The following is a 26639-nucleotide window of genomic DNA, read 5'->3' as shown; positions in this document are numbered from 1 at the left end:
CAGATTGTTACAGAATAAAGACGTGAAATGAAACAGGGAGCCTTGGTAGGAGGTTATGATCTCAGGAAAGACAAATGGGCATAAGAGCAATGGGAATGAAGGAGATGGTTTTTAAGACACTTCGGAGAAGTTGGATTGATGGGACCAACTGGAAGAGGAATTGGGAGAATGGGGAAGATTAATCACATTTCCAAAGGTTCTACCTCAAGTTGAAGCATGAAGTGGTTTTCCAGCTGATGAAAGGGCTTCATAGTTTGATTTTTCCATTGACTAACTCTGTTATTAACTCTGTGGCTCAGTTCAGTGGGCTTCTCTATGTTCAAAGTGTTAGACTTTTAAAATTAGTTTCTGGGTCTTAGATTTCCTAATTTTGGAAGGGGGAGAATGAAAAATTTTGTTGGGAAGATAATTTTTCTTTATCGTATTCCTCTGAACTGACAATTTAAAAAAAAATCTAGTTCACACTATGTTTGTTATCTGGAAGTGGCAGATGCATTTACATGTGAACAACTATAAAGTCATACATTTGTTGAAACACAGATCTGAGTTGTGCTTACAGGATGGGTGGTTCTGAGTGTTACTAAAATGCAAGTCTGCGTGCCCCACACACAGTGAGGCCAAATGGTACCAAAGCTTCGGAGTCTGGAACAGAGAAAGATATATTGCGATGCCATGAGAGGAGACGGGTGGCTCACATCCTCAGAACCCCAAGAGCTTTCAGCAAAGCCCTTTATAGGAAAGGTGAGGGAGGGGTGTAGTTAGCATCAGATCCTTTGTTCTTCAGGGCACGTCATGGTTGGGTAAGAGTATTCCCGCACACCCTCACTGAAACAAATGATATTCTCTGTTCTGCCAAGAAAAAGCAAGGTCCCGAGATTCAGCTTCTCTCTGAGATCCAGGCCCTGGCTAAGAGAAGGGGGCTGGTCACCCCGCCCAGGAGTGTTCACATCCAGCACCCAGTCTGGGTCCTCTTACCGGGGTCCGGGCCTGGCAGACGAGGCTGGCAGTGCTCTTAGGCCTGGGTCCCCAGACCCTGTGTGGCCATCATCACTGAGGGAACCCGGTGCCCAGGACTGCAGGCTTTTCATTTAAACTGGAGAGAATCATTTGTGGCAAATACCAGTCAGATTAATTCCCAGCTCACAACAATTGCCCTTCTTTGAGAATAGCCCCAGCCACAGAGGTGGGCCTGAAGTTAATGGTGTACTATGTTCTTGCAACTTAACCCCAACCTCTGGCCACCTCCTGGGGGTAGACAACTGATCAAGCTATACCAGTTTTTGAAACTTGAATGGACAGACTGAAGCTGATACCTTAATGACAGTATCCACATACTCAGGTGCTGAGGCCTCCATGGACTGTGACTCATGGAGACTGCCCCTGCCATTTTGTAAAGGCCTGGGCCCAGCCACTGGGCTGCCTTGGCAGGGGCTCTGGAACTTAGCAGGGCACAGCCCTTAGCCTGTCCCAGGCCACCCTAGCTCACTTGCTGGCCCCCAGGCCGGAGGCCCAGGAGGACCTGGGGCAAAGGGCACAATCCGCCTCTCACTGCACTTTCTGCCTGGAGGACCGCTGGGAGTCTGACTGTTGGCAGAAGGGGACCTCTAGCCACTGCTGTAAGGGTCTTGTGCTAATGGCCACATGCTGGCCAGGTGAGAGTGGTGTGCTAAGGGCTGCCTGCCCATACTGCCCCTATTACAATCTGAAGGCAAGGAACAAATCTCTCCTTTAAAGTTAACATCAGATTCTGCTCAGTAGGAGTTTCTTAGTAACAGAATTTGAGTTACGTTTTGTGATGTAGATCCCCCTCCAACCTGAGGGCACCTGCTGCCGCTTAGTCACTTCAGTCGTGTCTGACTCCGTGCGACCCAATGGACTGTAGCCCACCAGGCTCCTCTATCCATGGGATTCTCCAGGCAAGGATACTGGAGTGGGTTGTCATTTCCGTCTCCAGGGTATCTTCCTGACCCAGGGATTGGACAGCTGACCCTCGCCCATTTTCACAGTGACAGCTCTTAACTGTCTTTCTGCAGAGCCTGGACTTTGGCTGCTGGTCTGAGGTCTGACCCTAGGGAGGATGGTGATGCCCTCCAACCTCTGTCTGCCACCCGGTCAGTCTTCTCTGGCTGGATACCCCACCAGGTGCCAGAAATGAAAAAGCTCAGACTCGAAATCCAAGAGGGGAGCATTGGCTGAGAACTGGAGGGTTGTGATCCTCCATGTCTGTGGGGTGGGAAAGGTGCTCAGCTGAGGCGGAAGAACCCAAGCCAGGCTGGCTACCAGCTAGACCTGTCCCCTGGTGTCCATGACCCTCCAGGCTCATGGCTGTTTGGAGTCTGGCTTTCTCGACTCCTCTGCTGGCTCTCAGAGCCTTGCCCGCTGCTAGCAGACATGCCCCTGGAGGCGTGCCCTCAGCCCCATCACCCACGCCCCTTCTGTGTCCAGCTTACCTGAGGCATGCCTGCCTCTATTACATGAGTACTCAATTATAACAGGTAAGGTAACTATGAGTCACTTTGTCGTTGGTGTTCAGTCGCTAAGCCATGTCTAACTCTTTGTGAACTCATGGACTATAGCCCACCAGGCTCCTCTGTCCATGGGATTTCCTAGGCAGGAATACTGGAATGGGTTGCCGTTTCCTTCTCCAGGGGGAGTCACTTTAGAAGATGCCTAAAGCCATCACCCTGTTGTGTTGCTACATCTTAGGAAAATAATGAAATGATGGCTGTGCTGGTTGTTTGAAAACTAGCAAAAGTGAAACAGACAGTGAAAGGGCAAAACAGTGGTGATTTCATGGCTGGTATGCTGTGAACACGTCTCAGTGCAAAATCTCAGGAACTCAGGAATTTTAAGGTTAGAGGACCATCTTAGATTGAGGGCCGCCTTAAGGACACAAAAATTTAAGAGCAGGTAGTTTTATGTGTAAGGCAATCCAAGGCATTGCCTGTAGGGAGGTGGGAAATGATCCAGTTAAGGAAGGAATACAATATTGGATGCATTCAAGACCTTAACCTCTTAGCAATTGTGTCTCAATCTTACTGGTACTTTTGGGAGACAAAGTATCATTTCCTCAGAGTTATCCCATGCAATGGGCAAGGAGGCTGGGGATATTTATCCATAACTCTCCTTTGCTGTTGGATTAAGACTATTTCTGGTGGGTATTAACTCTCTGGAACTCATTGCTCAAGCAAATTCTTGTGCCAGAGGAAACAGTCAGGCAGCATATTACAAAAACAGTAGGAAAGCATCACTGTGTAGGGGACAGGGAAGGAATAAGGCAATGTGAGCTGAGACAGCAGCAGTGTCTGCTACACAGGGGCTTCACGCATCAGGAAAAATTGTGAAACGGCAAGTATAATGGTCACGGTATATGAACTTCGATGAAGAAAATAGATGATAACCAATGGAGATAGGATTTTAAATGAACACATGGCAATAAAATGGATAATGGAAGCAGATTCCTTCAGAAACTAGATAGCTAAATGCGATAGTTTCCTTTGGACTCTAGAAAGTTAGGAAGAAAAAAGGAAATACTAGAACCCTGGATCACATAATAGATTATTAAGTTTTGGAGTGCATGTAGTTAAGAGGTTATGGATGTTAAAAATAAATCCAACAAATTTATGAATAATTACTTCACCATTGTAGGGAAATCAGAAGCAAATATCTAATCTTTGAAGAAGGTGGTAAAAACAAATGTATTTCTTTCAATATTATCCCTTGATGCTTCTTTCACTTACAAAGTGCTAGCCCAAATGAACAGTAGAATTCTGACACATTATGGGGAAGCATAATTCAGAATTATGAATGTTGAAAGCTCAACATTCAGAAAACGAAGATCATGGCATCTGGTCCCATCACTTCATGGGAAATAGAGGGGGAAACAGTGGAAATAGTGTCAGACTTTATTTTGGGGGGCTCCAAAATCACTGCAGATGGTGACTGTAGCCATGAAATTAAAAGATTGATTTTAATTTCCTCCTTGAAAGGAAAGTTATGACCAACCTAGATAGCATATTAAAAAGCAGACATTACTTTGCCAACAAATGTCCATCTAGTCAAGGCTATGGTTTTTCCTGTGGTCATGTATGGATGTGAGAGTTGGACTGTGAAGAAAGCTGAGCGCTGAAGAATTGATGCTTTTGAACTGTGGTGTTGGAGAAGACTCTTGAGAGTCCCTTGGACTGCAAGGAGATCCAACCAGTCCATCCTAAAGGAGATTAGTCTTGGGTGTTCATTGGAAGGACTGATGCTGAAGCTGAAACTCCAATACTTTGGCCACCTCATGCGAAGAGTTGACTCATTGGGAAAGACCCTGATGCTGGGAGGGATTGGGTGCAGGAGGAGAAGGGGACGACAGAGGATGAGACGGGTGGATGGCATCACCAACTTGATGCACATGAGTTTGGGTGAACTCCGGGAGTTGGTGATGGACAGGGAGGCCTGGTGTGCTACAATTCATGGGGTCGCAAAGAGTCAGACACGACTGAGCGACTGAACTGAACTGATGGGGAAGCAAGATGTAGTCATTCTTTTTTAAATTCTTTTTTTGCCTAGTGCCTTTGACATCTGAAACCAGTAAATGCATACTTTACTGACTCAATGTATCCTGTAATTATATCCTTCCGTTCTGAACCTCATACAAGTCAAACCAATAGCCCCTTTTGTTAATAAGAATTACTTTTAGTTAAGGAAGAAGTCAAGAGTTTAATATCAGATTTGGTAATTATACCTACAAAATGGAATTGGTTATAATTTGTATAAACTGTTACTTGGAAAATACTTTCTCTTCAAGAATAATTCCCCTTATCATAAGCAGGAAAGTATGTTTATTTTTTTAATGCAGGTTCTATATTAATTTATTAGGCATATATGTGTGGGCCTTTTGAACTTTTTTCCCTAGAGCAAGGGATCAGCAAACACTGTTGCTGGCATCCAATCTGTGCCTTATGTCTTGTAAATAGTTTTGTTGGAACACAGACACAACTGTTAGTTTACTTATTGTCTGTGGCTACTTTCAGCTAAAACTCCAGAGCTGAGCAGTTAGAAGAAACCAGTTATATGGCCTTCATAGCCTATAATATCTATGCTGCTGCTGCTGCTGCTAAGTCTCTTCAGTCGTGTCTGACTGTGCAACCCCCTAGACGGCAGCCCCCCAGGCTCCCCTGTCCCTGGGATTCTCCAGGCAAGAACACTGGAGTGGGGTGCCATTTCCTTCTCCAATGCATGAAAGTGAAGTTGCTCAGTCATGTCTGACTCTTTGAGACCCCATGGACTGCAGCCTACCAGGCTCCTCTGTCCATGGGATTTTCTAGGCAAGAGTACTGGAGTGGGGTGCCACTGCCTTTTCCGATAATATCTATGACCCTTTACAAAAAAAGTTTGCCTTTTCCTGTCCTAGAGAGAGAGTGGTTAGCTCTCTTAGCAGTGTTGCAGTTTCTCTGTTCTTTGCTCACTTTCTTCTGTTTCTATTTAAATTACTTCAGGTAAGCCTGTTTCCTTGCTCCCCTTACCTCCCTCTCCTCTCTCACTGTCTTGTCTTTCTCTCTCCCCATGTCTCTCTCCTGCCTTACTGGAATGAGTCTTCTAGCGGTATTTGACTTGGACAGTAAAATGGATTTTCTCATAAAGAATATAGCTCCAGTTGAAAGTACAATATTATTAGTACTTTGTTCTTTAATATCATCCAGAAACCAGCAGCCTCAAAAAGAGAAACTTTGGTTTAATTAATTTAAATCTATGGACCTAGAACTATGCTTGAAGGAAAATTATATTTTCTTGCTTTTAGGAGCTTTAGTTTAATTTTTAACTATATCCTGTAGTGGTTTTGACCTATTTTTATGACTTTTTATTTTAGCAAAGATCTCAGTACAGTGCTTTACACATAGACCTTCAGTATTTACTGAATGATGAACACCAAGTTGGCTCTAGAACTTAACTCTAAATTGTTTCATAATACTGAAGAAGTTAGTTACTCAAGAGGACATAAAAATCCTAAATGTCTATGTCTATATTAACAGAACTTAAAAATACATGAAGGGAAAACTGACAAAACTACAGGGAGAAATCAACAAATCCACAGTTGTGAAGCCTCCAAGCCAGGCTTCAGCAATACTTGAACCAGATGGTCAAGCTGGTTTTAGAAAAGGCAGAGGAAACAGAGATCAAATTGCCAACATCCGCTGGATCATAGAAAAAGCAAGAGAGTTCCAGAAAAACATCTATTTCTGCTTTATTGACTATGCCAAAGCCTTTGACTGTGTGGATCACACTAAACTGTGGAAAATTCAGAAAGAGATGGGAATACCAGACCACCTGACCTGCCTCTTGAGAAATCTGTATGCAGGTCAGGAAGCAACAGTTAGAACTGAACATGAAACAACAGACTGGTTCCTAATAGGAAAGGGAGTCCGTCAAGGCTGTATATTGTCACCCTGCTTATTTAACTTTATATGCAGAGTACATCATGAAAAATGCTGGGCTGGAAGAAGCACAAGCTGGAATCAAGATTGCCGGGAGAAATATCAATCACCTCAGATATGCAGATGACATCACCCTTATGGCAGAAAGTGAAGAGGAACTAAAAAGCCTCTTGATGAGAGTGAGAGTGGAGAGTGAAAAAGTTGGCTTAAAGCTCAACATTCAGAAAACGAAGATCATGGCATCTGGTCCCATCACTTCATGGGAAATAGATGGGGAAACAGTGGAAATAGTGTCAGACTTTATATTTGGGGCCTCCAAAATCACTGCAGATGGTGACTGCAGCCATGAAATTAAAAGATGCTTACTCCTTGAAAGGAAAGTTACGACCAACTTAGGTAGCATATTAAAAAGCAGATACATTACTTTGCCAACAAAGGTCCGTCTAGTCAAGGCTATGGTTTTTCCAGTGGTCATGTATGGATGTGAGAGTTGGACTGTGAAGAAAGCTAAGTGCCGAAGAATTGATGCTTTTGAACTGTGGTGTTGGAGAAGACTCTTGAGAGTCCCTTGGACTACAAGGAGATCCAACCAGTCCATCCTAAAGGAGATCAGTCCTGGGTGTTCATTGGAAGGACTGATGCTGAAGCTGAAACTAATACTTTGGCCATCTGATGTGAAGAGTTGACTCATTGGAAAAGACTCTGATGCTGGGAGGGATTGGGTGCAGGAGGAGAAGGGGATGACAGAGGATGAGATGGCTGAATGGCACCTCCAACTTGATGCACATGAGTTTGGGCGAACTTCGGGAGTTGGTGATGGACAGGGAGGCCTGGCGTGCTGCAATTCATGGGGTCGCAAAGAGTCGGACACGACTGAGCGACTGAACTGACTGACTGACAGTTGTGATTGGAGTGGTTGGAGTTATAAATACCCTTCTCTCAGTAACTGATAGAACCGGTAGGCAGAAAATCATCAAAGATATAGTAGACTTGAAAAACAGTATCAATCAACCTGACCTAATTGATATTTACAGAACAATCCACCAAACAACAATAGAATATTCATTCTTATTAGTGGTACAAAGAATAGTAAGAAGATAGACCACATTCTGGCCTTTAAACAAGTCTCATTGTGCTGAAACAGTGAATATCCATTTAAAAATGAAATTTGAAGCTTGTTTTTTTACCATAAAAATAGCCAAAAATGGAACATAGCTGTATTAATAAAAATTAGAAGTATAAAACTTATAGAAGAAAATGTAAAAGAAAATCATTGTGACTTTGCTTTGGGATAAAACTATAAAGCTCTAGGAAGAACCAGAGGAGGCTATCTTCATGATGTAGGCAAAGATTCTATAGATAAACATAGAAAGTGATAACCATAAAAGGCAAAAAATGACAAACTAGACATCATCAAAATAAAAACTTTGTTCATCAAAAGATACTAAGAAAATGTATAACCAAATTAAACTTTAAGAAATTTCCAGAGAAAATATTTGCAATACATAGAGCTTAAAAAGAAATATAAAGAACACTTACCTTTAAATAATATAAATAAGGGACTTCCTTACTAGTCCAGAGGCTAAGACTACAATCTTCCAATTGAGGTGATCTGGGTTTAATCCCAGGTTGGGGAACTAGATCCCACATGCTGCAATTAAGAGTTCACATGCTACAGCTAAGAGGCCAGGCACAGCCTAATTAAAAACAAAACAAAACAAAAACCCTAAAAATGCAAAAAGTATTCACTTCACAGCAGAAATACACAAATGGCTGCTAACCTGATGAAACTACGAGGAGAATGTCCTATGTCTTTATTCATTTGAAAGATGCAAAGCAAGGCGACAATGAGACACTTTTGATGCACTCACTTGGAAAGCTGCAATTTTAAAAACGAAAACGTGATATCATTTAACATCTGTGAGGATTTGGAGCGATTGGATCTCTAATACTTTGCTGGTGAGAGTATACTTCCTATACTCCGTTTACTCTGCAGGTGAGAGTAAATGCTTTCTGTTTTCAGTTGAGTTAAACTTGAACCATTGTCAAGTTTCCTTCATTTAAGAGACCTATAAATAGAATTGCAATATATGCCAGTTTGCCCAGGACAGTCCAGTTTGCACGTGTTCTCCTGGCAGCCTGCATAGGTTGGCTTTTGTCCTGGATTTTTTTTATATGAAATATTTCATTGAGTTGCCTTATAAACTGGCTTGAGTTTGATAGGTCTCCACTTTATACTTTTAGCTTCTGACATGATTTAATTCTGTGTGGAACACATGTGCAGTTAACAAAGTTCTGATCTGAAATACAGCCAGCAACAGTCTGTCTTTTCCCCAACTTTTCAGACGTAAGATAGTTAACATTCCTCTTTTAAGGACAGGATGTAAAGCGCTGGTGGACAAAATGAAGTGTGGTTGAAAGGTGGTGGTGGGAGAAGTATTTGATATCACTGTCCCTCTTACCCTGTGGTTATAAACCAACTTTGTCATGGCTCATTCTTTGGCATTTGAGATGCAGAAATCAAAGTTTGCGTAGTCTTTGGAAAATTTAGATTATAGTCTGGATGTTTTTTATACAGTGGTATTGTCATTTATTGTAGACTTTAAATATGCAAATGTTTATATATTTTATTATTTGGTAATTAAAAAAACTTTTGCAATGAGTATTTCATCAGCAAGGTGCTGAAAATTGAAAATGTGTTTTAACTGACTGTATATAACCCACACAAAATTTTTGTTTCACTTGCCATCCACTAGGGGGCTCATAGTCGCTGAATACATCACTGCAGAAAACAAAATATCTGGTGAAAAAGCAACATTTATTTCAAAAGTTAGTATAGTTATTTTAAGAAGAACCAAAAATCACAGAATAATACGTATGTAGAAGTTATAGTTTACATGTCATTCTGAAAAACATTTCTTTTATATGAAATGACTGTGCTTTAAAATTAATTTTACTTATTTTGAATTCCAAGTTTCTTTGTGCTCAGAAAGTAAATTACTGGCTTCATTAACATAAGAACGCCATTGCACTGGTAAGTGTTGACCTTTTAAAAAAGAATTTTGAAAGTTGTGGTTATCAACTATAAAGTGAAAGTGAAGTCGCTCAGTTGTGTCCGACTCTTTGTGACCCCGTGGACTCTAGCCCACCAGGCTCCTCCGTCCATGGGATTCTCCAGGCAAGAATACTGGAGTGGGTTGCCATTTCCTTCTAAGACACTGAAAATTTTCTCTACAAAAAGTAAGGGAGGAAATGGACAAATTAAACCGATTTCATGATGTGAGAGTCACGTATCTTCTTCATCACTGTAATCCTAGCGCCTTACACAGTAATTGATACAGTGTGCTTAGTGAAGGACTTCTCTGGTGGCTCAGTGGTGAAGAATCCACCTGTCTTGCCCGAGATGGGAGTTTGATCCCTGGGATGGGAAGATCCCTTGGAGAAGGAAATGGTAACTCACTCCAGTATACTTGTCTGGAAATCCCCACGAACAGAGAAGCCTGGTGAGCTACAGTCAGTGGGGTTGCAGAGAGTCGTACACGACTTAGCGACTGAACAATGAATACCAATGTGCTCAGCGAACAGTTATTGAAAACCTGAATGAATGGAATAATAAAATAGCTTAAGAAAAAAGAAGGCTGATCTATAAGGACATGGGGATGTCTGACAGAACCCCAGGAAAAGAATGGGGATAAACTTTATGAACAATTGGAGTTATGGATTCAAATTCTACAAACTCTTATCTCACTGTCTTTTCTCTCTTTCTCATCCTAACCATTCTTTCTTGTGTCTGTCCAAAATGGTTTTTACTATTCAGCTGTTCTGTGTGGTAGGAAAGACGACCATCAATAGAAATTAGTTGAACAAATGAATGAAAGGAATATTGTAGTAGCCTTCATATTGAAAACCAATATAGTATCATCATTTTACATAATGCTTGGGGATTTATAGGGTAAGTTAACTTAAAGAAAAGTGATGTAGAGATTGAGTAGTTAGGAAACAAAACTGCTATGAAAATGCAGTTACAAAGTCTAAGATAACACATAGTTGAACTGGGATTTATGCTACTTAGGGTTGAGATAGAGCATGAAGTATAAATTCTTGCCATTTGAAACCTATTAAAATGCCTCAACATTTAACTATATAATGGTACATATATAAGAGTATTTTAGGAGGGGCTGCGTGCATTTTGTTCTGACATTCAATATCAAAATTGCTCTTGCCAGTGGCCCATAAAAATATCACCTGGTCTGCTACTGCTGCTAAGTCACTTCAGTCGTGTCTGACTCTGTGCAACCCCAGAGACGGCAGCCCACCAGGCTCCCCCGTCCCTGGGCTTCTCCAGGCAAGAACACTGGAGTGGGGTGCCATTTCCTTCTCCAATTACCCAGTCTAAAAGGATATAAATAACATTTTATGTTTCAGGTCTCTTAAACTGGGTGCGAAATTAAGAGCAACTTCTGAACTCATTCATAGCATATACTTGTTAGTGAAATTAGATTAGATTTATTTTTAATTTATCAGCAAGTGTTAGAAGTTATTTTCCCCTAAATGATCTAGTATTATTCTAGATTCATTGAATTATTCTATAGAGATAGCTTTGATAGCTATTTGAAAAATATTTATGCTAATTAACATACAGTTTATGCCCTAATTAAAATACAGTTTATAATCAGCCACATTTTTTATTTGAATCTTGTTTTGGACTCTTGATTTTTGAGTAAATCTTAAAAGTTCTGAGGTCATAGGGAAAGATTGTCTTACGCTTGAAAGTGTATTTCTTCTGTGTATTATGTCCCAGTTCTGTGTACCTGCTCCATATCCTAGCCACTCAATTTCTTTTTCTTCTACAAACACTGGTGCTATTTTTGTATGCATTTCTATACTTATTCTCTGCAAATACAAGAATATATTCCTCATATATAAATACATACATACATTGTTTTACATATAAAATATATGTATATATATTATATATATATTTATGGGACTCCCTGGTGGCTCAGTGGTAAAGAATCCGCCTACCAATGCAGGAGATACGGCTTCAATCCCTGATTTAGGAAGATCTCCTGGAGAAGGAAATTGTGACCCACTCCAGTATTCTTGCCTGGGAAATCCCATGGACAGAGTAACCTGGTTGGCTACAGTCCACAGGGTCACAAAAGAGTTGCATCCACTAAACAACAGCAACAATCTATGTTTTTTCCTTTAAAATGATAGCATATATATATAGTATTCTATTTCTCTCTTTTCATTTAATAACATATTTACCAATACATAAATGACTGTGCTTCATTATTATTTTTTTGGCTTTGCCACATGGCTTGCAGAGTCAGGGACCAAACCTGGACCCCAGCATTGGAAGCACGGAGTCCTAACCACTGGACTGCCAGGAATTCCCATTTCACCATTATTTTTAATGGATGTGTCCAAATTACTTATTTCCTAATGATGGAAACTTAGGTTATTGCCAAAATTTTTTAGTTTACAAACACTGTTGTGATAAATAATCTTATAAATATATGGATACACATATATGTGTATATATAAAATCTTGTATAAGAGTAAATCTGTAAGGTAAATTCCCAAGTGGAATAACTTGATCAAAAAATACGTGTAGTTTCAATTTTTTTTTATTGGCATTGGCAAATTGTTTACTATAGAGAATGTACCAATTTATACTTTGGTCCACAATTATTAGGGATTTTATTTTCTAATTCTTTAGCCAGTACAATGGTATAAAACTTTTGACCTTTACCAGTCTGACTTATGAAAAATGATAGTGCCTTATAATAAACATATGCAGAAATGCTCAACTTGATCAGGGTATAGGTTATTCTGGATCTTTGGCTGAGAGTCTCACTAGGCTGAAAGTGAAGTGCTGACTGGGGTTGTAGTCTCATCTGATGCTCAGGGACCTTTTCCAGTCTTGCAAACTGTTGACAGAATTCAGTGCTTGCAGTTAGCTGTTAGACTGAGGCCCTCAACTCTTAAAGGCTACCCGTTGTTTCCCTTGATGGCTCAGATGGTTAAGAATCTGCCCACAATGTGGGAGACTCAGGTTCGATCCCTGGATTGGGAAGAGCCCCTGGAGACGGGAATGGCTACCTACTCCAGTATTCTGGCCTGGAGAATCTCATGGACAGAGGAGCCTGGCGGGCTGTAGCCCTTGGATTTTCAAGGAGGCTGACATGCCTGAGTGACTATTCCCTGCCATTTGTCCTTCCCTGTAGCAAGACAGTTTTTCTTTATACAAACAGAAAGCCTATGCTTCTCTGAATCTCTCTGACTTCTCTCTCTGACCTCTGTAAACTTTCTTTTAATCTATTCGGTCAGGCCCAGCTTCCATAATTACCCTTTTGATTAACTTAGAATAGGCTGAGTAGGTGCTTCATATACAAAGAATCACCTTCCTTTTGTCATATGGTGTAGCCTGATCACTGGAGTAAAATCCCATCATATTCACAGGTTCTCTCTGCTCTCAAGGGCAGGGGATAACAAGGTAGGTACACTGGGTCCTGGGAATCTCAGGGGTGATTTTAGAAATCTCACCTTAAATTGCTAGTATTTTCTCCCAATTTGTTATCTTATGATTATGCCTATGTTTCTCTTTTTCCAGTGTATAAACATAAATGCATCTTATACTGAAGTAGAGTATTTTTCTTATATGAGTCTCTATATTTAAACAAACAGATGTAATTCACTTGTAAAAAATTCACCCCTTCAAAGTATAAAACTCAGTGGACTTTAATATATTAATGAATTTGTGCAACGTTTAATGCTGTCTAATTCCAGAACATTTCCATCATCCTCAAAAGAAACTCTGAACCCATGAACAGTCAATCCCATTCTCCCCTGCCATCAGCTCCCTGACACCACTGATCTACTTTAGATCTCTATGGTTTTGCCTGTTCAGGACATTTCATAAAAAAGAATCAATATGTGGCCTTTCGTGTGTGGCTTCTTTTACTTAGCATAATGTTTTCAAGATGCATGTTGTAGCGTGCATTAGTAGTTTCGTCATTTTATGACTGAGTGTGGATATACCATACTTTGCCTTTCCCTTCATCAGTTGATGGACATTTGACTTATTTTTACTTTTTTGTCTATAATGAAAAATACTGTAACACAAGTTTTTGTGTGGGCATATGTTTCAATTCTTGTGTTTGTCCTTTTGATTATAGTCATCCTAGTGAGTGTGAAGTTTTGTCTCATTGTGATTTTGATTTGCATTTCCCGATTCATGATGTTGATCATCTTTCCTTGTGCTTGTTGGCTATTTATATATTTTTAATGGAGAAGTGTCTAATCCTTTGTTGTGGTCCTCTCCTCACTAAGATTAAAAATTATCAGTATGATTTCCTCTAAAACTATTTTGATTTTATTTTTACACTGTGAAACAGTGACCTGTCTGAAATTTATTAAAGTATGATGTGAGATGCAGATCCAACCCGACTTTTTTTCACATGATGACTCCTTTGACTTCTATATTTATTTTAAACAATTTGTCCTTTCCACTGATTTGAATGCCATTTTATCATATATTTAATTATGTATTAGAGTGTAGCTATTCTGTACTGTTCTATTGATAAGTCTGTTCAAAGCACATATCTAGTTTTAAAAAGCCATTTTATTCCTTAAACAATCCACACTATTAGTTGTTGAAAGCAACATGAGCTTTAGTAATACTATTACTTTCATAGTTACTTAACTGTCTTATGGAGTATTTAGACTATGGAGTGACTGAATTACGAAGTGGTGAAGAGTTGACTCATTGGAAAAGACTGATGCTGGAAGGGATTGGGGGCAGGAGGAGAAGGGGATGACAGAGGATCAGATGGCTGGATGGCATCACTGACTCGATGGATGTGAGTCTGAGTGAACTCTGGTAGTTGGTGATGGACAGGGAGGCCTGGCGTGCTGCGATTCATGGGATCGCAGAGTCGGACATGACTGAGCGACTGAACTGACTGAACTGAAGTCCTGGAGAACTGGAAGGTTATGTTTTTGCCAATAATACTTCTTCCAATTATATAATTTGAATGCATTAGTGGCCATACTAAAACAATCCCTGTAGCATGACAGTTTTTCTTTACACCAACAGAAAGGAGGAGAGAAATAGTAGTTATGATAGAAATGAATAATGAAAGCTCCTTTCCCTGGAAATGCTATTGCTGGAAATGCTATTGATAAACCACATGACAAGTAATTTGAATGATTTCAAATTAATCTGTTTTTATTATTTTTGCCACCAGATGGCGCAGGTGCTTCTCAAAAGCACATCTAATTCTGTGATCACTCCACCTGAACTAGGTAAATAGCTGGTTATAGAGAAATTCCGGGCTTTCCTGGTGGCTCCGTTGGTAAAGAATCCGTCTGTAATGCGGGAGACCTGGGTTCGATCCCTGGGCTGGGATGATTCTGGAGGAGGGCATGGCAACCCACTCCAGTATCCTTACCTGGAAAATCCCCATGGACAGAGGAGCCTGGGGGCAGTCCACGTGGCCGCAAAGAGTTGCATAGGACTGAGCAATTTTCAATTTGGACACTTTGGACTTTTGATAGACCAACGTGAGGATTAAATTGGCATTTGAGATTGTGAGATATAGGACTTCTTGCCTATCATTGCCTTTCATATTCAAATATGATGTTTATTTTCAAAATGTTTACCTTCTGTTCTGAGGTCTTCATCTGCCAGACTCGTATTTTCAACTGCAGATTGTACAGTCTTACCTTTTGTTCCACAAATACTTTCATAATTAGTGTTTTCAATCTGTGTCTATTCCCTCCCAAAGTAGCAGCACTTTGTCATTCCTTTATCCTGCTGGTTTTACCACCGGGCATCCTCTGACCGAGTTAAGATACTTAGATATTACTTCCTAATCCTCTCCCTGTTGATTTTCATATTCAATGAATATTTATAAAGGTTTTGGTCAATTCCACCTTTGTTACTACTCTATTTAGGTATTACCTGTGTCTCGCTTTTTTTCTGACTTCCTGCTTCTCAGTTTATTTGCTTTTTTACATATTCTACTTTGTTTTCAGAATTGTGTTTTTGAAGTAATAGCTGTGATAAAGTCATTCATTTGCTCACTGTTGATGCCTTCCATTTTGTACTTAGAGCTTCAATCCTTAGTTTTCTAAAGGAATCCAGCATTTATTGAGTACCGAGACTGTTCTGTGCTGTGTGAAAAAATTTAAGGCGTTGAATTGTAATTTCCATGATGATGTTGTAAGGTGGGGTTTAAGAGATCCCCTTTTTTACTGCAATGATTTCTCAAGATTACAAAATTAGAAGTAGAATTTCAATTGAAACATTGATTTTTTTTTTTCTGACTAGAAACCCTATCCTTCTACTTTCTGAGGCTCACTATCATCTGTCTTTTTTAAACTCATCTCTCACCACTTTTTTCTCTCCCCCCACAACCTACAGCTGCAGTAGATAACTAATGAATTTTTAAAAATCCTTCATTATTAAAATTCCAAGTATTTGCTCACGCTATTCCTCTTTACCTAGAATTCTGTTCCCATTGGGTTTACAGTAATTCAACAGATACTTATTGAATGTTCATTATGTGAGATACAGATTTCTAGGTGCTGAGGGTATAGCATTGAACAAAATAAAATCTGTCATGGAGATTGCTTGTCAGCTGGGGAAGGCAAAGGAATAAGAAATAACTAATATCAACGCACTGGATAGCAATATAGCTTGAGGCCTGTTCATTCGTCTTCATGGGCTGTGCGGAGAGGAACACTAGAGGGCGCCATTCACTTATTTGTGAGTGGCACAACCTGTAGCTGGCACCTCCCAGGCCTGGAGAAAATTAATACTGGGGAGGAAGGAAGGGGATTTTTTTTTGGGGGGGGGGGGGGAGGTGGGGGGGGAGAAGGTTAACAATTTTTAATTAGAAGTGAGGGAATGCCCTATATTGAGTTAAGACTTGAGGGAGATGACTAAGTTAAGTCATATAGATATCTGGGGGAAGAAGACTCCAGGCAGAAAAATAGCAAGGGCCAAGATAGCTCAGTGGTTAAGAATCTGCTTGCAATGCAGGAAACCCCAGTTTGATTCCTGGGTCGGGGAGATCCCACTCCAGTATCCTGGCCTAGAGAATCCCATGGACTGCATAATCCATGGGGTCACAAAGAGGTAGACACGACTGAGCGTCTTTCACTTTCAAAATGGTTAATTTAAGTAAAGGTGTGTCTTGGTGTTATCTGCCTAAATGTTACTTTTTCTTCAAAGTTCAACCCCTGTCTCTACTTATGTGAGCATGCCTGCGTGCTCAGCTGCTTAGTCATGTCCAATTCTTTGCGACCCCATGGTCTGTAGCCTGCCAGGCTCCCCAGGACATGGGATTTTCCGGGCAAGAATAGTGGATTGGGTTGCCATTTCCTCCCGCAGGGAATCTTCCCCACCCAGGGATCGAACTCGGTTTTCCTGCTGGGTTCTTTACCATTGAGCCAGCTGGGAGACCCTACTTACATGAAGCCTTCTCTTTTTTTTTTTTTTTTCTAGTAAGAATTATATTTTTTCTTTTACCTTTATATATATATGTTGTATGTACATAGACACATATATGTATACACATATATATATCTATTCTTTATATTTGTATATTTGAGCTCTTGCCACTGTCTCATCTTCAGTGTACTTATCAATGTTTCCTTCCCTCTTACCTAACTTTGAACAATTTGAGGGCATATTTTCCTTTATATCTTTGTGTCCATACATGCCTAGTTTAGGTTCTAGAAATCGTAGGCATTCATTGAATATTAGTTAAATAGGAATGAAGTGAAATAAACTGAATCACTAAAAAGACAAGCCAATAGTTATCTTTTCCATAACTTTTTTGTGCTGCAGTTATCCTGTGTTTACAAAATTAAATTTACTGACAGAATCCGGTACTGTATTTTCCTCTGCCTCTTAGATCCCCCTGTTTTTGGTAATGTTTCTGTAAAAGCATGTTAATTTGTGTAAGAGAACTAACTCTTGGTTTGATACGTAATATTGATTTCCAGAATTTTATTGTTTTCTAGATACCTGCAATGGTGATGGGGAATTTTAAGTGCTTTAATGTATTTTAAAAGAAGTTCTATGTCTGTTTGCTTTGACCTGTCACATTTTAGCTTCACTTTAGAGAATTTGATTTAATATATTGCTGTTTTCCATGTTCTTCGATATATTTTTGAGTAGGGTGACCTATGTCCCAGTTTATCAGGGCCTATCCTGGCTTATACCTTTTATTCCAGCATCATTATTAAGAATATCCATTTCACTCTCAAAAGTATCCTTGTGTGGAGGATAAATTACACGATCTCCTATTCTTGGAGGATTTCTATGTGATAACTATTGAAAACGCTGTGTAGTACTTAGACATGGAAAGTTCCCTGTGGAACTATATTGTAGCAAATACTGCTTTGAGAGCTTAGCCTACAGTATTTATTGAGTATATACTTTATTCATAGCACTAGTTTATATGGAAAAATACAAAGATAGTAGAAGATGCACTGTGCCATAAGAATTTATCTAATAAGTACACTAGAATTCATGATGTAGTCATATAAACATAACTATTTGAAACTGGTAAAAACAAAATATTACTTAGAAATATATGGAAATAGAGAATTAAGTGAATAAATCTAAATGATGGAACCAAATATGGCAGCTTCCGGGAGGTTTTGTAGATTTGTTAGAGCTTCAACAGAATTTTAATGAAAGAATTTTAAAGACAGAAGATAATAGCATGATGTAAAAATAGTGGGAAAACAATTTTGCATAATGTATGTATTCCTAGGTCATCAGTGTCTCTTCTGCCACTCTTTTATTTGTAGTGAGTTTTGTTAATCATTTTTATCAGTTTATGGCACTTCAGTCATCTGTGTAAGGCTTCTGTTGTGTGTTTCTACCTAAATATGTATCTTTGAGTAATAAAAAAATTGTTGCATTGTGTATGTATGTGTTTTAAATTTCATAAATGAAATGGTGCTTCAGATCTTGCATTTTAAAAGATTGATTCATGTAGGAATGCTGCACCATCCTCTGTGGTAGACAGAATGGTGACCTCCAAATACATTCACCTTCTGATCCCTGGGAGCCTGTGAATATGTCGGTCTACATGGCAAAAGGGACTTTGCAGATACGATTAAGGTTATGGACTTTAAAATGAGGAGGTTATCCCGGATTATCTAGCTGGGTCCAGACTAATCATGTGAGTCCCTAGAACTGGAGAACCTCTCCTTACCAGGTCAAAGAGAAATGATGGAAGTAGGGAGAGATTCAAAGCAGAAGACAAATTTCACTGGCCATTGTTGAGTTTGGAGATGGAACAGAAGGACCATGAGTTAATTCAGCCACCCCTAGAAGGTGGGAACCACCTTCAGTTTACAGCCACCAAGAAAAGGTGACCTTATTTTTACAACCCAAGGAACTGAAATCTGCCAACAACATTGTTGAGCGAAAAATAGATTTTTTTCTAGAGCCTCCAAAAAGGAACTCAGCTAGCACCTTGAAGTTTAATCCATTGAGGCCTCTAGGAGACTTCTGATCTACAGAACTGTAAGATGATAAACTAATGTTTGAAACTGCTTAATTTGTGGTAGCTTGTTAGGGCGGCAACAGCTATATTTGTGAAATTATGGTAGTGATGGGCAATCTAGGCTATGTGAAAACTCCTTATTAATACAAACAGTGAACCAATGAAAATCCTTGCCTATGCAAGACTTTCTCTGTAGTCTGTATAACTAAATGTGGAGTTATCGTGACATAGGGTATGTGTAGGGGCTTTCCAGGTGGTGCCTAGGGGTAAAGAACCTGCCTGCCAAGGTAGGAGATGCCGGAGACCCAGATTTGATCCCTGGGTCAGGAAGATCCCCTGGAGGAGGGCATGGCAACCCCACTCCAGTATTTTTGCCTGGAGAATCCCGTGGACTAGGAGCCTAGCAGGCTACAGTCTGTAGGGTCACACAGAGTTGAACATGACTGAGCAACTTAGCACGCATGCACAGTATATATAACTTTATCTCACTGTTTCTGTTCTCAATAATGGCTCTGTCCATACTTCCACCTGCAGTGCCTGAAAGTTTGTTATTCCCCTATCATTACTAATATTTAATATTATTCAGACTTCGGCTTTTTGCCAGTTTGGTGGATATTAAAGGATACTTTGATTTTTATTTGCATTTACTAGTTTCATAGAGTGAAGCATTTCTTCATTTCTTCACTTGCTAGCCATTGGATTGATATTACTCTGAATTGTTTTTTTTATTTATTTCATTTGCCTATTTGAAAAAAAAAAAAAAAGATAGCTCCCTATCATTTTTGTCTACAGTCTCTTTGTAGAAGAGACATTCTTACTTTGACGTAGTAAAGTGTATTGCTCTTTTACTTTACAGTTTGAGGCTTCTAGTCATAATTAGTAAGTCAGACCTCACTCAAAAGCCTAAAAATAGACTTTCACAGTTTGTGCTGTTGGCTTGTAGGTCTCCCTTTTTCATACATGTCTTTAATGAACCTGGAGTTCACTTGCGGATGTGGTAAAGAATGAATTCAAGTTTATTTTTCCCGTGTAGTGAGTCAGTGTTGCCAGCAGCTGCTGTTGAGCAGTTCGTTTGCACACCGCTGGTTTTGGGCGCTTCTGTTTTAGCTTGTGTCTAACTGCAGTTTGGCCAGTTTTGAGTTTCCTATTCTATTGGTCTAATTGTCAGCCTTGTGATAGTACCACACTCTTATAAACATTCTTTGACTTTTTTTAAAAAAAATAGATGATTATGTCACCTGTCAAAAAGACATCTTTATTTCTTACTGTTCAACTTGTAAGCTATTTATTTCCATCTTTTGTAGTGTCTGGCTAGTGCCTCCACGACAGTGTTAAATAGATGTGGTCAGAGTAACAGCTTTGTCTCATTTCCAGTCTTAGGGTGAATCCTTTGAGTCTTTCACAATCAAGTGATGTTAATTGTAGGTTTTTCCATAGATGTCCTTTATGAAATTGAGAAAATCCTATTCTACTATTAGTTTGCTGAGAATTTTCTTTTTTATTATGAATAGCTGTGGAATTTTGTCAGTTACTTTTTTTCTGCCTCTATTGAGATGATAATATGATTTTTCTCTTTTGGTTTGTTTGTAGAAGAAATGACACTGATTGTTTTCAAATGTACCAAACTTGCATTCCTGGGGATAACTGCTTTTCCTCACGATGGTGTTACTCTATTTATTTATTGCTGAACGTGACTTATATTTTATTAGATAATTTTTTATTTATGAAGGATATTGGTATTTAGCGTTCTTTCCTAAAACATCATTGATTTAAAATCAGGGGAATGTTGGCGTCAGAAGATGAGTTACAATGTGCTTTTCTGTCTTCAATCTTCTGCAAATTTGTATAGAAAGAACTTTGTGTAGAGTTTGTGTAGAACTGTCATTATTTCTTCTCTAAATGTTTGGTAGAATTTGTCTTTGATGCCAGAGGCTAGGGGCTTTTGTGTGGCTAGATTTTTAACCTATGAAAGCAGTATCAAAAAAAAAAAAAAAGAAAGTAGTATCTTCAATAGCTATAGAACTCTTCAGGTTTCTCATTCTTGAGCATATGGATATTTTTACCATATAGTTTTATAAGCCATAGCAGCTGTATTCATTATGGGAATGTCTCACTAATCATTTGAAAATCATTCTGTCTTCCTTTTAGAAGATAGAATTCTGTCTACAGAATAAAACATTTTGGTACAATACTTCTTTCCACTTTAACCTTTTCCATGCTCTGTACTGATCTATGTCTTAGAATTTTATTTTATTCCAATTTCAACTCACTTTTATGTCTGCTGGTATCTTTGGGATAATTTCAGTCACCATTCATTCCTCTGTGTCTCTGGGTAGATTTGGTGGCTTTTTACATTTCTGTGTAGTGATGTTCAGTCATAATTACTTTGCCTTATAAAAGTCTTGCTTTTTAGTCTACCGTGTACTTTTTTCATTCTTCTTATTCGAAGTCTAGGGAGGTTGTTATTTGCTTCCTTTAGAGTATGACTTGACTATATTTGTCACTTTTGAAATAGTTACTCTTCAGTCATACTTCAAATATTATAAATGAATATCCATTCTCCTTATCAGTGACATTTAATTAACTGAGACTCTGTACTTACTACGTACTATTTCTTGAAAGTGTCGATAAATTTATTTTTAACAAGTTTGAGTGCCTTTTATTCATTTGTAAAATATAGTTCTGTTTTGGTTTTTATAATATCAAGGAAAATGCTTTAGTAGTAAAATTAGGAGAGGAAAGCTAAGAAGGCATTAAGATGGGAGTTATTTCTTAGCTATTGGTGGTAAGTTTTGTTAGCCAGCAGCACTTTTTTTATGCTCTTGCTGAGAAAACAATTGGTTAAAACCAAAATGACAATTTTTGAGATATTTTTAAAAATTCCAACAATAATATGTATGTTGAATACTTAGGTTACTCATGCATTAAGCATATAAAATTTAATAAATTTTAATAAAATTTTAACTATTATTAGCATAAGTGTTCATATAACATTTTTCCAGATAAATTGGCAGTAGATGTGTATGTGTAGTCTCCACAGTCAACTGTGGGGGTATATTGCTTCTAGTCTGACTTTTAAGGCAATATGAATGTCATGTACTTATTTCCTTCTAGGGAATCTCACCATATCCCTCCTTGCCCTTTGGCTCTCCTGATACATACAGGTGAAGCTGTTCTGATGTTGGTCAAGGATGTGATAGATATGGGCTGCAAAAGTGAACTGGGATATTGAGGTGGGCTAGTGTGAGGACTGGTAAACGTAAAAGTGTCTCTTAGATCTTTTAGTAAAGTGAGTAAAGTGGTAATCAATGAAAGTGCCTTGAGGTATTAATAAGTGCCTACTTTAATTTTTTTTCAGTATTTTCTTCTCTTATAGCTGATGTGATAAGACAGGCCTGAGATGAAACAACTGGGAAGTACCCTTTGCTAGATCAAAGGAGAAGAAAAGGGTGAGAATAAGGAGCCAGTCACTAGTTTTGTCTTACCTAGTACTGAAGCTTCAGGAGCAAGAGTAGTCTTTTTAAGGCTCATGTAAAGTCTAGCATCTCGCTAGAGTTAAAAAATAGGGGTTTGGAGTCCAAGCTTTAAATGAAGATAAAGATACATCTTCCTATTTGATATATTTTTTTGTTCAAGGATATGGGCATCTAAATTCATCAGTCCTAAATAACATGAATAATAGTAGTCAGCCTCATGGTGGGGCCTTTGAATTTTTTTTATACTCATTTACATTGAAATATATGTGCTCATATTGTTTACCATCCTGCATTTTACTATAGATAAATGGTCCCTGTTCCAGTTATTCATAGGACCCACCTATTTTTATCTACTCAAGAAGGTTGCTCCTACAGTTCCCTGAAATGTGAAAGTATGAGATTAAATGGGGAATATTTAAACATTTGTAAAAATAAATGATTATAGTTCAAATTTTCAAGCTAAATGATATGGAAAGCTAAATATCTTGAATCATTTACTCAATGATTTACTCAAAAATTTACTCAAAAACTTCATTTTATATTGGAATCATAGGTACTGCCTGTTTGTTTTAAAATTAAAACACTTCTTGCAGAAAGTAAGTTTTCTTATCTTTGTGTTGAATATAGAGGCAGCAAATACAAGAGGCAACTTAGATTAAAGCAATGGTTCTCAAACATTTTGATACTGAGATCTCATTACAATCTTAAACATGGTTGAGGACCTCAGAGAGCTTGTTTATATGGATTATATTATTGATATTTATCATATTGGAAATAAAAACAAAAAATTAGAATAGACCTTTGCTGCTGCTGCTTCTGCTGCTAAGTCGCTTCAGTTGTGTCCAACTCCGTGTAACCCCATATACGACAGCCCACCAGGCTCCCCCGTCCCTGGGATTCTCCAGGCAAGAGCACTGGAGTGGGTTGCTGTTTCCTTCCCCAGTGCATGAAAGTGAAAAGTGAAAGTGAAGTCGCTCAGTCATGTCTGACTCCTAGTAACCCCATGTACTGCAGCCCACCAGGCTCCTCAGTCATGGGATTTTCCAGGCTAGTACTAGAGTGGGGTGCCATTGCCTTCTCTGAGAATATACCTTTATTAAATAATTTAAAAATAACAATAAGCCCACTGCATGTTGACTAACCATATCGAGTAGATAGAATTCTAAGTTGAGCTGTAGTGAGTTTTACCCTTCCTTTGGGTATGTATGGAACTTGTGACTTGTTTCTATTTGGTAGAGTATGACAAGAATGATGAGATAGTCACTTCTGTGTTACATTACGTTCTGTGAGACTGTCTTAGACTAAAGTCAGAGACTCTTCTGCTTGCTTTAAAAAGTAAGATACTGTGTTGTAAGGGCTGTGAGAGGATCACATGGCAAGGATCTGTGGGGGAGTCTCTAGGAGCTGAGAGCATCCTCTGTCTGTAGCATGCGTGTATTCAGTCGCTCAGTTGTGTCTGACTCTTTGTGACCCTATGGACTGTAGCCCGCCAGGCTACTCTGTCCATGGGATTTTCCCAGCAAGAATTCTGGAGCACGTAGCCATTTCCTTCTCCAGGGGGTCTTCCCAATCCAGGGACTGAACCCACATCTCCTGCACTGCAGGCGAATTCTTTACCGATAAGCCACTAGGGAAGTCCTCCTATCTGATAGCCAGCAGGAAAATGGGGCCTCATTCTTAGAGCCACAAAGAACTTAACTCTGCCAACAATCACATGAACCTGGAAAGGGACCCTGAGCTTCAGAAACGTGGCCAGGCCATCACCTTGAGTACACCCTTTAAATCATGCTGGGCTTTCCTGGTGGCTCAGCTGGTAAAGAATCCGCCTGCAATGTGGGAGACCTGGGTTCAATCCCTGGGTTGGGAAGATCCCTTGGAGAAGGGAAAGGCTACCCACTCCAGTGTTCTAGCCTAGAGAATTCTATGGACTGTATAGTCCATGAGGTTGCAAAGAGTCGAATACGACTGAGCGACTTTCTCTTTCTCTTTTTCTCTTTAAATCATGCTGGAATTCCTGGCCTAAAACAAACTGTGAGATAATAAATGCATGTTTTGTTAATAAGCCACCACCAAGATTGTGGTGATGTGTTTGCAGCAATATGCAACAACTATTTCAATATTTCAAATGAAAGTATAAATAAAAGCTAGTGTTTCAAGTATTGCAAAAAGAAAAGAAAAATTTAGTGAAAAAATTGGTGTTATTTTGCATTTTTTCATATCCCTTTAATGTCTGATTTAGTGGAAGACAGCTAGACACTTTTATATCCTTGTGTATTCATTATCTTTAGATATCACATATAATGTAGCCTCTGGAAAACCCCACTGTACACCCATGAGAGAATGAAAGTCCAAAAGGCAAATAATATTTTGGTATTATTATGAATATAGTTTGGCTCTGCAGATTCTCTGAAGGAGTCTTGGGGACACCCCCTGAGGTCACTAGAGCGCTACAGTTTTGAAAATTGCTAGACTATAATTGCTAGACTAAAGGTTAAATTTTTCATAGTCTCCCGCCTTATCACCAACAGAGTATTTAATTGTGTATTGACAGGATTGTAGAAGATAACTCAAACTCTCAGTTACCTTGCCTATTTTTTGTTAGATTTCTGTTTTTGTCCTTGAGTTTGTCTATGCTGTGATTGTCATGATAAGCAAATGCAAAAGATCTTTGCTGAGTTTACTTTCTAAGAGGAATGGTGGGACTGCTGCTGCTAAGTCGCTTCAGTCGTGTCCGACTGTGTGCAACCCCATAGACGGCAGCTCACTAGGCTCCTCTGTCTCTCGGATTCTCCAGGCAAGAATACTGGAGTGGGTTGCCATTTCCTTCTCCAATGCATGAAAGTGAAAAGAGAAAGTGAAGTCGCTCGGTCGTGCCCAACTCTTAGCGACCCCATGGACTGCAGCCTACCAGGCTCCTCCGTCCATGGGATTTTCCAGGCAAGAGTACTGGAGTGGGGTGCCATTGCCTTCTCCGAATGGTGGGACTAAGTTTAACATACAGTGAGTTGGGATAGAGGTTTTTCTTGAAATAATTCTGGCATCTTTTGACCGTAGCCTTTATTTGCAGAGCTGCTGCAGCCATTGAGAAATTTGGTTTAAAACTCAGAACAGTTTTGAAAATGTATTTTTTTTAATTTGTAAGAAGTTTATAGAAATTTTTACATTTAATTATGCATGTTCATTTTTGTATGCATGCTGTATTTAATAATGGCACTAGTGTGTATTTCTCTTAGGTGTTTTTATTTTAATTTTGTGCGATCTCTTTTATCCAAAGAATGAATTAGTCTCATGCATCTCAAGATAGCTCAACACATGATAAACTGCTGTTGTCCTAAGATTTGAAATACAGTTTGCTGTTAGGAGCATTAATATAGAATTGTGTGGATTTCTTCTTTAGTCATCTGTGGCTACTCTAGTTTTTTTAAACTAATAATGCAATAAAAATAGATAATGTAGAGATTCAAAATTGTTATTACCTATAACCAGCTGTTTCTGTTTCTGTGATATATACCCAAGAGATGCTTATATATATTATTTGACACAGTTGGAAGTCTTGTGGTGTGATTTGAAGCTCTTTGTCTGGAAAGGTCTTTCAAGGTTGGTTTGAAGGTTATTGGTGGAACAGTTCTCACTGTGCTTGCCTAATTACACAGTGCTTGAACTGGAAAATTAAACTTAAGGGTGACCTCCCCTCTCTACTGATGCAGCCCTCATCCATGTCTTTCTTTTATTATGTTTCCACCCGAGCATTTTTGTTTGCTTGTCTGTTTCTTAGATGTTAGTTCTTAACTTGTTTTTTCTCAGTAATTTTTTTCAAATTCGTATTGAGTTTTCTATTTGTCTAATCTTTAAAACTATTTCAGTCTTCCTTTTCTCTGTGTGAGAGTTGGTTTGTGTTCACAGAGCAGGATTGACAAATTTTAGTTACATCCATCTGGAAAAGTGTAATATTTTTTCATACAACGAAGACTGCAAGGCTGCAGAATATATGAACTCAAGATTGTTGTGATGTAAAATAACTTTTTCACTTTAGTGGTATAGATCTGAAGTTCGTTTGTATAAATTATTTGACACGGATGAAAGTTTTGAGGTTGATTTCTTATTCTTGTCTAAGAAAAGTGCTACGACTCCCATTTCTTCTGGTTGACTTTGCTTAATAAGAATTAGAGTCATGTGAATAGGGAGACTTAGGAAAATCTGAT

At 39.0% G+C, this 26639-nt stretch overlaps 1 protein-coding gene across 22 annotated transcripts in view; it reads left to right on the top strand.

Moving 5' to 3' along the window:
• The window catches only part of RIMS2 (regulating synaptic membrane exocytosis 2), a 592618-nt gene that overhangs the window by 175348 nt on the left and 390631 nt on the right, over positions 1 to 26639 (top strand). The gene's annotated exons all lie outside the window — the stretch shown is intronic.

This window comes from Capricornis sumatraensis, chromosome 11 (assembly GCF_032405125.1).
Source record: "Capricornis sumatraensis isolate serow.1 chromosome 11, serow.2, whole genome shotgun sequence".
NCBI lineage: Eukaryota > Metazoa > Chordata > Mammalia > Artiodactyla > Bovidae > Capricornis > Capricornis sumatraensis.
Note: the sequence above shows the minus strand (reverse complement) of the source record. Positions and strands in the feature narration are given on the sequence as shown.